We start from the raw sequence: 12,611 nt of genomic DNA, 5'->3' as shown, positions 1-12,611 counted from the left end.
GAAATAAGCAGCGTAGCTACAGAGGGAGGCTTGATTCTTGTATGCCATTATTTAAGTAGTTTTGTGAAATCCTGGTTGGAAGATTAGTAGTAGAGGTCTTGTCCAAAATTCTACCTTCTCTATTGATATTAAAAAAGTTTCATTAAAAGAAATAGAGCAAAGTGGACTTACAGAAAGAATTCTACCTTTGCAGTATCTTTTTGGAAACGGTGAGTATCGCATGTTCCCTCTCAGCTCTAATATAAGGCAAAATTACAGAACATATTCCTCGGGAAGTGCACTGGTGTGCTTTCATTTACATTTCCACTAATTTTAGTGAAGTGAGTAGGTTATAATACTTTAACATTGATCTGAGGTTCTTCCTATTGATTTCTTCATGCTGGGAGTCCAACGTACACATCATACACCCAGCTGCTGATCAAAGAATACATTCAGCCAAGCTCATTGCTACAGCAGCTCTTCTCGCATCAGTATAATAATAATATTCCAGGAAAAAATATGCTCCAATGAAGCTACCTGCACAGTGCAGCCAGGTCTGCAATGGTCTCACATTGTCTTTTCATTCAGAACAAAGGCATAGACTTTGCGGTCAAGATCCCTCAAGGCCACAGCGTGAGAGGACTGAGTAAGGGTAGCCGTCAGGAATGCATTCTACTGATGCATCAAAAGACAGGACTACAAGAGATCAAGGGACGATTAGCTATTTATTTTCAAAAAGATCACATGATTTTCTATCTGATCCAGTTTCACTGTGAAGATACAGGGTGTCCTTCCTTACTAGAGACATCAACACCAACCACAACAAGATTTTCCACATTCCTTTCAATAATGCATGGCATCCTGAAGCCTGCTGTCTGCCTATGATGATGCAAGATGTTCAGAAGTCATTACAACAAAGCCTGAAGGGATTGTTTTATTTCCATAATTACAGAGTCAGTAATATTATCATGAGCTAATCTTATCTCCAAAAGTATACTCAGATCCTTAATGATGGTATTTCTAAAGTGATGTGTGGGATTACAGTTCTGTGCATGATAAAGCTGCAGCACTGAGGGAGATTAAAAGTTCAATTTTCATCAATTAGTGGGCTTTTATTCCTGAAAAAAAGATAACTGTGCCCCCAAAATGGCATATATGGGCCACAGGTCAGAAGTCTGCTCTCAGATTTGGAACAATCTGTCCATCTCTTGAGAGTAAAAAGTAAGAAAAGGCTCACCAGTCATAGATGTCCATTTCAAAAGTGGGTCCCTTTAGTGGATTTGGAGGTTTTCCAGCCACGTGCCTTGTCCTGGAGTCACCAGAGGAGCCTGTGCTGAAAGACCCTTTCACATCCATAGGGCAATGTCTCAGCTCCGAGCTCTCTAGCTACAGAGAATGAACAGAATTTTTTTATTGCTTCTTTCTTCAGTACCTCAAGGGGTTTTCTTCTGTCACTGGTGATTGGGTGATGTTATAGGTGACTCCCTGCTGCAGGGGACAGAGGCATCTATCTGTCAACCTGACCTCTTGTCCAGAGAGGTTTGCTGCCTGCCAGGGACTCAAATACAAGATGTCATGGAAAGGCTGCCAAGGCTTCTCCATGCATCAGACTACTATCCTCTGCTGCTCTTCCATGTGGGCACTAATGACACCAAGGGCAAATTGGATACCATCAAACAGGATTTCAGAGCTCTGCGGATGATGGTCATAGGGTCTGGGAGCCCAGGTCATTTCATCCTCAGTCCTGCCTGTGAAGAGGAAGGATGGGAGGAGGAGCAGATGGATTTTCCAAGTTAACAACTGGCTGCACCACTGGGATTGGCAACAGGGTTTTGGTTTCTATGACCATGGGGCCCTGTTTGAAGATTGACAGCTGATGGGGAGGGATGGGATTCACCTCACTAAGTGGGGTACCTGTGTCTTTCTTTGCCAACAGGTTCGCTAGCCTGGTAAGGAGGGCTTTAAACTAGGAAAGATGGGGGAAGGGGAGAGTTATAGAGACAGGGTAGTCAGCAAAACATAGCTCAAGTCAGGATGCCTCCAGCAGGTGCATGCAGCTGGGGAAGTGTGCACAGGACATGACTATGGAGGATCCTCTTGCACCTCTCCTGAGAAACCTGCATGCTTGCTTGATTGCCTCTCTGAAATGCCTGTACGCCAATGCACACAACATGGGGAATAAACAGGAAGAGTTAGAGATCTGTGTGCAGTCACAGGGCTATGATCTCATTGCAGTTACAGAGACATGGTGGGATATAGCTCACATGACTGGAATGCTCTCATGGATGACTATGTGCTTTTTAGGAAAAACAGGCTAGGAAGGCAAGGTGGTGGAGTTGCTCTTTATGTGAGGGAGCAACTAGAATGTACGGAGCTCTGCCTAGGGGTGGAGGAAGAGCAAATTGAGAGCTTATGGGTAAGGATTAAAGGGCAGGCTAACATGGGTGACACAGTGGTGGGGGTTTACTACAGGCCACCTGATCAGGAAGAGGAAGTTGATGAGGCCTTCTACAGACAGCTGGAAGTAGCCTCACAGTCACAGGCCCTGGTTCTCATGGGGCGCTTCAACCACCCTGATATCTCCTGGAAAGACAACACAGCTAGGCACAAAGAGTCAAAGAGGTTTCTGCAGAGCACTGAGGATAACTTTTTGACACAGGTGATGGAGATGCCAACAAGGAGAGGTGTGCTGCTGGACCTTGCACTAACAAACAAAGAAGGTCTGGTTGGAGATGTGAAGGTTGGGGGCAGCCTTGGCTGCAGTGACCATGAGATGGTGGAGTTCAGGATCCTGAGGAAGGGAGGAGGAGGAAGCAGGGCAATAAGTAGGATCGCAGTCCTGGACTTCAGGAGAACTAACTTTGGCCTCTTCAGGGACCTTCTTGGAGGAATCCCAAGGGTTACGGCCCTCGAAGGAAGAGGGGTCCAAGAGAGCTGGTTACTATTCAAGCATCACTTCCTCCAGGCTCAAGAGCAGTGCATCCCCCTGAGTAAGAAGTGCAGCAAACTGGGAAGGAGACCTGCATGGATGAGCAAGGAGCTCCTGGCAAAACTCAAACAGAGGAAGGAAGTCTACAGAATGTGGAAAAGGGCACAGGCCACTTGGGAGGAATATAGGAATATTGTATGCAGGGATGTGATGAGGAAGGCTAAGGCCCATTTGGAATTAAATCTGGCAAGGGATGTCAAGGACAGCAAGAAGGGCTTCTTCAAATATATCACTAGCAAAAGGAAGACTAGGGAAAATGTGGGGCTGTTGCTGAATGGAGTGAGTGCCCTGGTGACGAAGGATACAGAGAAGGCAGAGTCACTGAATGCCTTCTTTGCTTCAGTCTTTAATACTAAGGCCAGCCCTCAGGAATTCCAGACCCTGGGGACAAGAGAGAAAGTCTGGAGAAAGGAAGACTCTCCCTTGGTGGAGGAGGATCAGGTTAGAGATCTTTTGTCCAAACTTGACATCCACAAATCCATGGGCCCCGATGGGATGCATCCGCGAGTGCTGAGGGAGCTGGCGGATGTTATTGCTAGGCCACTCTCCGTCATCTTGCAAAGGTCCTGGAGAACAGGAGAGGTGCCTGAGGACTGGAAGAAAGCCGATGTCACCCCAGTCTTCAAAAAGGGCAAGAAGGAGGAGCCAGGAAACTACAGGCCTATCAGCCTCCCCTCCATCCCTGGAAAGGTGATGGAACAGCTCATCCTGGATGCCATCTCTAAGCATGTGGAGGACAAGAAGGTGATCAGGAGCAGTCAGCATGCATTTACCAAGGGGGGATCATGCTTGAGCAGTCTGAGAGCCTTCTCGGATGGAATGACTGGCTGGGTAGAGGAGGGCAGAGCAGTGGACGTTGTCTCCCTGGACTTCAGCAAGGCTTTGGACACTGTCTCCCATCACATCCTCACAGCCAAGCTCAGGAAGCGTGGTTTAGATGAGTGGACAGTGAGGTGGATTGAGAACTGGCTGAATGGCAGAGCTCAGAGGGTTGTGATCAGTGGCACAAAAGTTTAGTTGGAGGCCTGTAGCTAGCGGTGTCCCCCAGGGGTCAGTCCTGGGTCCAGTCTTGTTCAATGTATTCATCAGTGACCTAGAGGAAGGGACAGAGTGCCTCCTCAGCAAGTTTGCTGATGACACTAAACTGGGAGGAGTGGCTGACACACCAGAAGGCTGTGCTGCCATTCAGAGGGACCTGGACAGGCTAGAGAGCTGGGCGGAGAGGAACCTCCTGAAGTTCAACAAAGGCAAGAGCAGGGTCCTGCACCTGGGGAGGAAGAACCCCCTGCGCCAGGACAGGCTGGGGGCTGACCTGCTGGAAAGCAGCTCTGCGGAGAAGGACCTGGGAGTCCTGGTGGACAACAAGTTAAGCAAGAGCCAGCAGTGTGCCCTTGTGGTCAAGAAGGCCAATCGTATCCTGGGGTGCATGAGGAAGAGTTGCCAGCAGGTGGAGGGAGGTGATCCTGCCCCTCTACTCAGCCCTGGGGAGGCCTCTCCTGGAGTACTGTGTCCAGTTGTGGGCTCCCCAGCACAAGAGAGACACGGAGCTGCAAAGCAACTTCTTTTCTTGGTCAAGGCACAGTCAAAGGCAGTTGGAAGTATTAAACAGTGTAAGAGAGAAAAAAGGTAAACTAACTTTTTGAAGCCCCTGCTAATAGCCATTATCCTCTTTCCCACTGCACACCGCATGCTTTTCTAACCTTCAGAGGTCCTCGTGCTCTGGATTATATATTCATGTTACTGGTGCTGGGTATGTACATGCTCTCTCTCTCCCCCTGTCATGCAGTAAACAGTGTCTGTCAGACATGAAAGAGTAAAACTGCAAAGAGTGTCTTCTTTACAATAAGCTGTTTTGCCAAAATACTCATTATGCTGTGTTTAGCCCTTATTATGGTTTACAGTGGCTCCCAAAAAACTCCGTAAAAGTACAATGTCTCTGCTTAGATTACTGGCTGTGCATCCGTTTGTCTCAGGGCTTGGATTTGATACATATGGGTTTGTGAACAGAATTTTAACTCATCTTCATGATGTTATTTGATCTCCTCTCAAGATGGGCAGAGCTGCGTGGAAGGGAGAGACTCATAAGCTCTAAAGGAAAGGGGATTTTTGAACTCTGTGATTAATGTAACTGCTAGCTTATCTGCCAAATCAGACTGGCAAGGCTTGTTCCCTGTTTAACTGAAGAATCATAATTTTCAGGAACCATGCCTTCTAAGCATTTGCCTGAAACTTACCTCAGCCATAGCATAGAAAGACAATTCATATTTCAAAAATATCTGTCAAGCACTCCTTAAGAATAGCTAAAATGCAGCTTTTCTTCTTTACTGCCATGTACCTTGGTTGTCACATCTGTTGTTACATGAACATAAACATAGTCAAATAACCTAGTAGCATTTTCCACCCACTTCACCTAAGGAGCAAGTTAAAGAGAAGCAAAGTACGTGGTGTTTCACATTAAGCATCCTCTGGCCAGTGCACAGGTTACAGACAACCCTGAACAGGAAAGTTTTAAGAGGTTGTTTTCTTTGCCAAAAGATGGAAGATATACTCAATAAAACGTGCCTTGAGAGATGGAAATGCTTGTTGCAGGATAAGCACAGCGATGGGTGTCCCTGAGCACCACTTTCTGCAAAGGTGTCAAGAGGCTCTGGGTAGCAGAAGGAACAGGAGAGGACTCCTTTCCACATTGCCTGGTCCCTGCTAACTAAAGTTAGCAATGATTTGCTTAAGTAGCCCAGCTCTTTGTTCACTCATCTCTAACACCATGTGTGATGTGACAATGGGCAAAGGCAGCGTGTCAGTTCCTCTCTGCCTACTGCTTGCCCTTTGCCATTGTCTTGCAGCGTAAAATGAAGCTACTGTGCTCCTGAAGCTTTGGACACATTGCAAGTAGCTTCTGAGCCTTGATCCCAATGACCCCAGCTCTCCTTGTGGAGAGAAGCAGTTACCATTTCTGATAAAGAGATAGATCCTTCCCAAGCCTGGTCACTAGGGTCCTTCAAGTACTTCAGTGTTTGTGGTGGAAGTGCTGGTTTTTCTACTCTCAAGGTGCAGGGCAGGGAGGGGAAGCATCCATTCACTACTCCTGCAGCAAAAGAGCAATTGCCTGATGTGGTGTCCTAATTCTCTTTGTTTTCTTTACTAAGAATTTCCCCTTTCCGAAATTCTAAACAGCTTATTTCATCCAAGCTAAACAAATGATTCTGCCAACTACTGAATTTTTATCCTTTCTATTTCTAATGGTTGGTACAGTAAAGTACAAGTTTCCCTTCATTTGATAGCAGATAAGGAGGCCAAAAAGAACTAGGGACAGCTCCCGTGACAGAGCAGTACTGCACCAAATTCTTCAGTTTGGCTAAATCATGAATGTCATCACTCTTGGATTCCAGCAAAACAGTTGGCCAACTCCCAGGGGGCTACTGCTTTGGTCAAGGATCAGCAGAGTACAGCAAGATCCCAAATAAGTCTCGATCCTCAGAGCCAAGTATGTCTCTTTTACTTCTGATACCTCATCTCCTCTTCATTATTGTGTTATTCCCCATGCAACAGTCCAGTTAAACAGATCCTTGCATTATGAAAGCAATGCAAACAAACTGCAGGAAAAGTCAAGATCTGGTCCAAACGGCTGCATCTTACAGCCTACAGTCATTCCTCTCTGTAAGGTTTACAGGAGGAGTTTGAAGGACAAGAATGAAAATCACTGCAGAGACATAGACCACTGAGAGGTTATATACTTGATGGGCCCATGGTCAAAGCAGGCTACATTTAATGCAGGTAGGAATTGAATGGAGTCAGCAAGATTACACCACAGGTTGAATTTGGCTTGATCTCACTTACCAGGTGCCGGAATAAACATGTGGTAGGTTAAAATAAGGCCCGGTTCCACTAACTTTACTGGAGCTCCAGTTTATACTCAAAATTTTGCAGCAGTCTGCAAAACACAAATACTAGAATGGCATACAGTAGTTTTTATTCCAAGGAAAATGCAATGTGTTTTGAAATAAATAGAGATGGATTGATGGGAGCTTTCCAAAGGCTGTCATCAGCTTTTGCAAATGGTATTGCTTTGGGTAAGTTCCCAAATCCCTGGGCTTCCCTTCGAGTTTAATGTATGAATGAACCCAAACCAAAAAAATTAAATTGCACTGGAATCCACACATTCTGCCTCACTTGGGATCAAAATCTGAGAAAGTCACGTATGTTTGATACTGAATTAAAGTGATAAATTATTGAAAAGATGTCTGACATTATCACGTGGAAAAAAAGTCCTAAATTTTCTGAGCCTAGCCCATGTGCCCATTTCATAAAAATAAGATGATATTCCCCAACAATATTTTGCTTGAAGCTAAAAGTTAAGGTGACAGTGGAATTGATGAGTAAGCATAAAATCATCTTATCCCTTCAAGTATAGATAACTGAAAGAGCGGTTTAGGGCAAGGAATCACCTATGACAGTTATGGTCTTTCCTGTCTCGGGATTATGGTGCTCCATGAACTCCACACCTCCATCCAACCCACTGTTAAATTTGGGTGAAGTCATATCTTTGGTCTTCAATAGACGGTCCTTATCTATGTCGCTGGTAGAGTGAGTACTTTAGAGAAACATTGCACTGGAGCCATGGATCACTAGAATGAAACGGCAGCCGGAAGCTATACTGCTTCTTCTGGCTTGCCAAAATAACGTGGAGTGGGGTGTTCTGGGGCCACCAGGGCAGGCTGCTCAGCCAGGAAAAAAGACCCAGATGCCCAAGGTGACAACAAGGCTGGCAGAGGCTGTGGCATTACCAATAAGGGCCCACAGGACTCCAGAAAGAGAAGTAGAGCACATCTGGTGATGGCAGCCAGGCTCAACCAAGAGTCCCAAAGACAAGCCCAGACTATGGTGGTGAAACAGGACTGAGGTCAAGCTGGAGAGTGAAGTCACCAAGGCAGGGTCAGGGTCCAGATCAGTGGGGTGCATGGCCAGGCATGGTCATGGCTGCAACGTGGCTGCAGCATAGCTCAGGTGGACACCAAAGGGGCAGCTCCCGAGAGAAGGAGGGGGATCCTCAGCCCCTCCTGCCAAGAATTATGCTCCACTTCCAGGAGCTCATCAGTGTTGTTGAAGCAGGGTTAAAGATTCCCCTGGAGGACAGAACGGCTTAAAACAAAATATAAAAGTAACTGGAAGCTTCAAGATACATACAAAAGAGGAGGAGGAATTGGATGAATTGAAAGTCCCCCACCCCCAAGTGTAAGAAAGGTACACAATTGCATGGAAAGACTGGATGCACAGCACTCAAACAGCTTTGCTTTCATAAAAAAATTTTTTTTTAGACTTTTGGTTCTGTTTTTCTTCTTTATCTCTCCCTAGCAGCCGCTGACAGATGACCTTTAAAGCTCTGGAGAGGCGCACCAGCAGGTGATTTACTAACAGCTGTGCCAGTCAGCAAAACAGAGAGGGGCAGAGGTCAGCGCTGGACAGAGCTGGCCACTGAATGCAAGAGTGGGATTTAATTAAAGAAAGATGCATTACACTTTTTATTGATTTGTGTGTGTGCACACGCGCCTTTTCTCTTTTTTTTTTGCTCCTGCTCCCTGCACCTGGACATTTCATGCTGGATGTGTCAGCCCTGTCGCACGCACTGTGCCTCCCCCCGGCTTGCCTCATCTTCCCCCCGCAGTCCACCCCCCAGGACACCGCTCACTGAAATCCCATCTTGCACTTGCAAAGAGGCTGGGGAACAGGTGGGGACTAGGCGGGAGGCGGAGGAAGCCGGCAGCTGACAGCGCACAGCATTCCTCCCTGGCCCTCAATATGCATAAGGCGCTGCCTGGGTGTTTTGGGGAGCTCTGGTTTTTTTCCCTCCTCTCCCCATGCAATAAACCTTTGCCCTTCTTGGCATCTTCCAGGTGATCCATTAGGATAAAAAAGCAAGCCACTAAAATGACATATTGCAGTCTTTTCATTTCCATAGGATCGAGGGCTCATCTGCTGAAGGCAGTGGGAATTTTAAGAGCAAACTAGCTAGTGAAATGCAGTGGAAAACATAGATTTGGTGGCTCTGAATTCACAAGCCAGTGTAATTCATTAGTTTCATTCCTATGTTTCTGGTCCCCTTTTTTGCCTAATTCAAACTTTAATTATTTAATATCAGAATATTATTCTGATTTTGGTTTTATCAGATTTTTTAATATATAAAATTCATATATAAACAAATTTCCATTCAAATTAGGACTAGAAATGAGTGAGTCTTGAAAGATCTAGCATTTCAAATGTGGAAATTCAACTAAGAGCAAACTCAGCACTATCTGCCTTGAGGCACAACACGTCTGTTAAAAGCTGAAAACTCTAGGGAGCAGAGCACCTTCAAATCATGGGACCAGTTTTTTAAGGGCTCGTTACCCACAAATGAGCCCCCCTTTTCAAAGGAGCACAGCACAGAGGATGCTGCTCTGCACTGAAACACAAATATTGCAGTGGCAATGGCTGCAAACTAAGTCCTTTTGAAAATCTGGCCCCACAGTGACCTGGAACACATTAGACAATCCTGTTTGGGGCCTCTCCAGATTTCATCCGAAGTTAGGAGAGAGATTGCATTCTTAATTTGATTATATTTAGGTATGTGTTGTGTCTATTACATTGACTGATTTCATTAGCCTGAAAAAGCTGGCTAATAAATTTGCAGGACGCTGCAAGTGTTCCAATACAAGTCTTTTTTGTATGAAGATGAGAAATATGCAATCTTAAAAAAAAAATAACACAGGAATTTTTCAAGCAGTATCTGGCAAAATTCTTTTTCTATTTAACTTTCACAGCTTGTAAGCTTACACTTTAAAAAACATAAAAATCATCTTCTCTGACTCCTACATAGCACTGTCCTTTGCTCCACACAAAGTAATGCCTGGATCAAACTCAACACTTTTGCCTGACTAAGACCATAGCTTTGAAAAAAGTTTCAGGCTTGCTGTCAAGTCTTTAAGTGATAGAGAATCCACTACAGTTTCCTATGTTGTTCTAGTGGCTAAATTAATCTTCCTTAAAATAAATAACAACTTGTGTCCTATTCCTAGTCCAAATTTATCTAAGGGCAGTTTTCAGTCACAGAATCTTATGGGGAGGAGTCAGATAAATTAAAAAAAAAAAAAGTTTCTTTTCAAAAGTCACTTTCCATATAGACATTACTACTAAATCACTTTGTAGTCTTCTCTTGAGTAAACCACATAGAGTGAACTTCCGAAGACTCAATGTAAGGCAGATTTTCTAGGCTTCAAATCATTCTGCGAGCTCTTCTCTGAATACTTTCCAATTTTCCAGACACTCTTCCCTGTGTTGTTGGTCCCTTCGATTGTAGAGTTACTAATAGGCTGAATGGTCATGCAAAACATGGTGATGGTCATTAGCAGGATGCTTCCCTGAAAATTCCCGTGACTGGTTAGTATCCATGGACCTAGTATGTAATACCGCACATAGCTGCCAAATTTGACTTGAAATGTTCTCCACAGCTAACCATCCTAGGCGTAAGGGATTAAATCCAGGCTAGCTTGCTTTCAGGTAGCTTTCATAAAAGGCAAGAAGCAAACACACACACCCAAGCCAAAAGCGATTTTGGAGTAATCGAGATTCTGTGGGTTCCTATTTCCCTCTCACTCTGTTTCATACTTGCTTGTTTTTATCTCCACATATTGACCACAGCCATTGTCCATAGGTCTTAATTTTGCTGCCCTCACTTCAGACAAACTCTCTCCAAAAACGGATGTTCTTGGCTTAGCAAACTGGTCTGGAATGTCTAGATCTAAACTAATTACACATCCATCACAGACTTCTCGTCATCCGGCAGAAAATGGGATGACTGTGCTAGGCTGAACCTTTCAACACAACCAAGGGATCTCTATGTCCAGTTCTCTTTAAAATGCATGGGAAATAAATATTCTACATCACTATCTCACTTTGAAAATCCCCCTGCAATCTCTAATTCTCACTCCTCATCCGTAAAACAGGAATAATAGCAATTCCTACCCCATATCTGCTTTATCAGCCTTGTCTATGCAGACCACAAGTTCTATGAGATATGAACTGGCTGCTACTAAATATAGGTACAATGTCTAGCACAGATTTTATTAGAGCCCCAAGGCACTATGGCCCCATAAATAACCATGTTGACTTTCTCCAGATTAAGAACACATCAATGGGAGCTTTGCTTGAGCAAGAACTGCAGGATCTGGCACCAAGTGTTTTTAAACCCTAACAGGAATGAGAGAGTCTGAAGCCTCTTCCAGCCTCATTCACTGGTATCAATGCTTTTAATACGAAGTCAGCCGTTGTGACACAAAGGGTATGTTTCTCTTGGTGCTGTTTCTTGGAACTGAAGAGCCCTCCTGAAGTTTTCATTTTCTTTACTGAAAAGCCCTGCTATGGTAAATCATCAACTCACCAAATTTATAGGAGGCACAGCACTTGGTATGTCACGTCTCTGAGCCCAGCCTAATGATTCACTTACTTATGCTTTTGTTCCTTTGCTTTGTAGTTCTCTTGATTTCAGCAACTGTCTATCATTTTCATGTGGCTTGCTAGCTAGAATGCCCCCTACTATTCCAATAATCATTGCCCTGCTAGAGTGTTTATTACTGACTGAACGGCTGCACAGACCGGTAAAATGAACTGAGCTGTATGAATTTTCCCTCAGGTCTCTGGGGCCTCACAATTCTTGAAAGAATGCAAAGGAATTAAAAAAAATAAGCTTAGTTATGGGGAAAGGTTAAAGTCAAGTTTTTTTACAATAGGAGATTTGGTCACTAGCCTTGTTGTCTCTGTTACTGAGCACTCACCACATTAGCTTCGACAGCCAAAGAGCAGCCTGCATCTTCTATCAAGATACTGTTGCTTAAATTGTATATGCTCATCCTCTATAAAACATGCACCCTGGATAGGGTCTCAACATGCTAGTGACTGCCTAGTTGTTTGCCTTCTGTGTTTGAATTGAGGTTTGTGGTAGGTGCACTGTTAAAAAAAAACAAACAAACCACACATACACATACAAAAACCAGTGACCAATACAAGATAATACACAGATGTGTAAATAACTGTGGGAAGATTTCCAAAACACAGACTATATCTAACTTTTATCAGTGTTTTGTTTTCCCTCTGGCTAAGATTCTCAAAAGTGGGTGCCTAAAGTTAGTCTCTTTTGGGTATAAGCTTCAAAAGCATCTTAATAACTCAGGAATCTAAGTGCCTAGTAGAACACTTCTTAAAGGCTCTGGAAAATCTCAGCCCCCCATCCACATCTTTAGTGATACAATATTTAAATGCTCTGAGCTCACAGTAGCTACTATTGCAACTGATGGCTAGGATTCTTCCAACCAGTCTGTGATTCCAAGGAGCCTAAGGAAGCAGGGCATGCATCACACTTCGCCTTTGGGCCTGACACTTTCAAAAAAATTGCACCTAATAAGGATTTCCGTGCTCAATATGAGTCTAGCATTAGGCGTTAACGAGTCTGTTTCTGTGACACTGAGGCTACACCATGGCATTCGTATTTACAAATTAGACCACAAGTGCTGTTATTTGGGGAGGTTTCCACAGCACTGTTATTCCCATATCCACAACCCATCATTGCTGTGAGATGTGCTAGCTCTACCCAAGAGGGGGTATAAAGGGCACC

The 12,611-nt window shown here is 44.4% G+C and overlaps 1 protein-coding gene and 1 long non-coding RNA gene across 2 annotated transcripts in view; one reads left to right on the top strand and one right to left on the bottom strand.

The window, feature by feature from the left end:
• The window catches only part of LOC104146601 (potassium voltage-gated channel subfamily KQT member 1), a 524,419-nt gene extending 515,956 nt beyond the window's left edge, over positions 1 to 8,463 (top strand). Inside the window, exon 19 of the mRNA XM_009678697.2 lies at positions 8,321 to 8,463. The gene's annotated coding sequence lies outside the window, so the exon portion shown is untranslated. The remainder of the gene's footprint in view (positions 1 to 8,320) is intronic.
• Positions 1 to 12,611, bottom strand: part of LOC138068063 (uncharacterized) — a 122,664-nt gene that overhangs the window by 15,421 nt on the left and 94,632 nt on the right. The window lies entirely within an intron of this gene.

Source organism: Struthio camelus, chromosome 1, assembly GCF_040807025.1.
Source record: "Struthio camelus isolate bStrCam1 chromosome 1, bStrCam1.hap1, whole genome shotgun sequence".
In the NCBI taxonomy this organism is placed as follows: domain Eukaryota; kingdom Metazoa; phylum Chordata; class Aves; order Struthioniformes; family Struthionidae; genus Struthio; species Struthio camelus.
The sequence above is the reverse complement of the archived record's forward strand: the minus strand, read 5'-3'. Positions and strand labels throughout refer to the sequence as shown.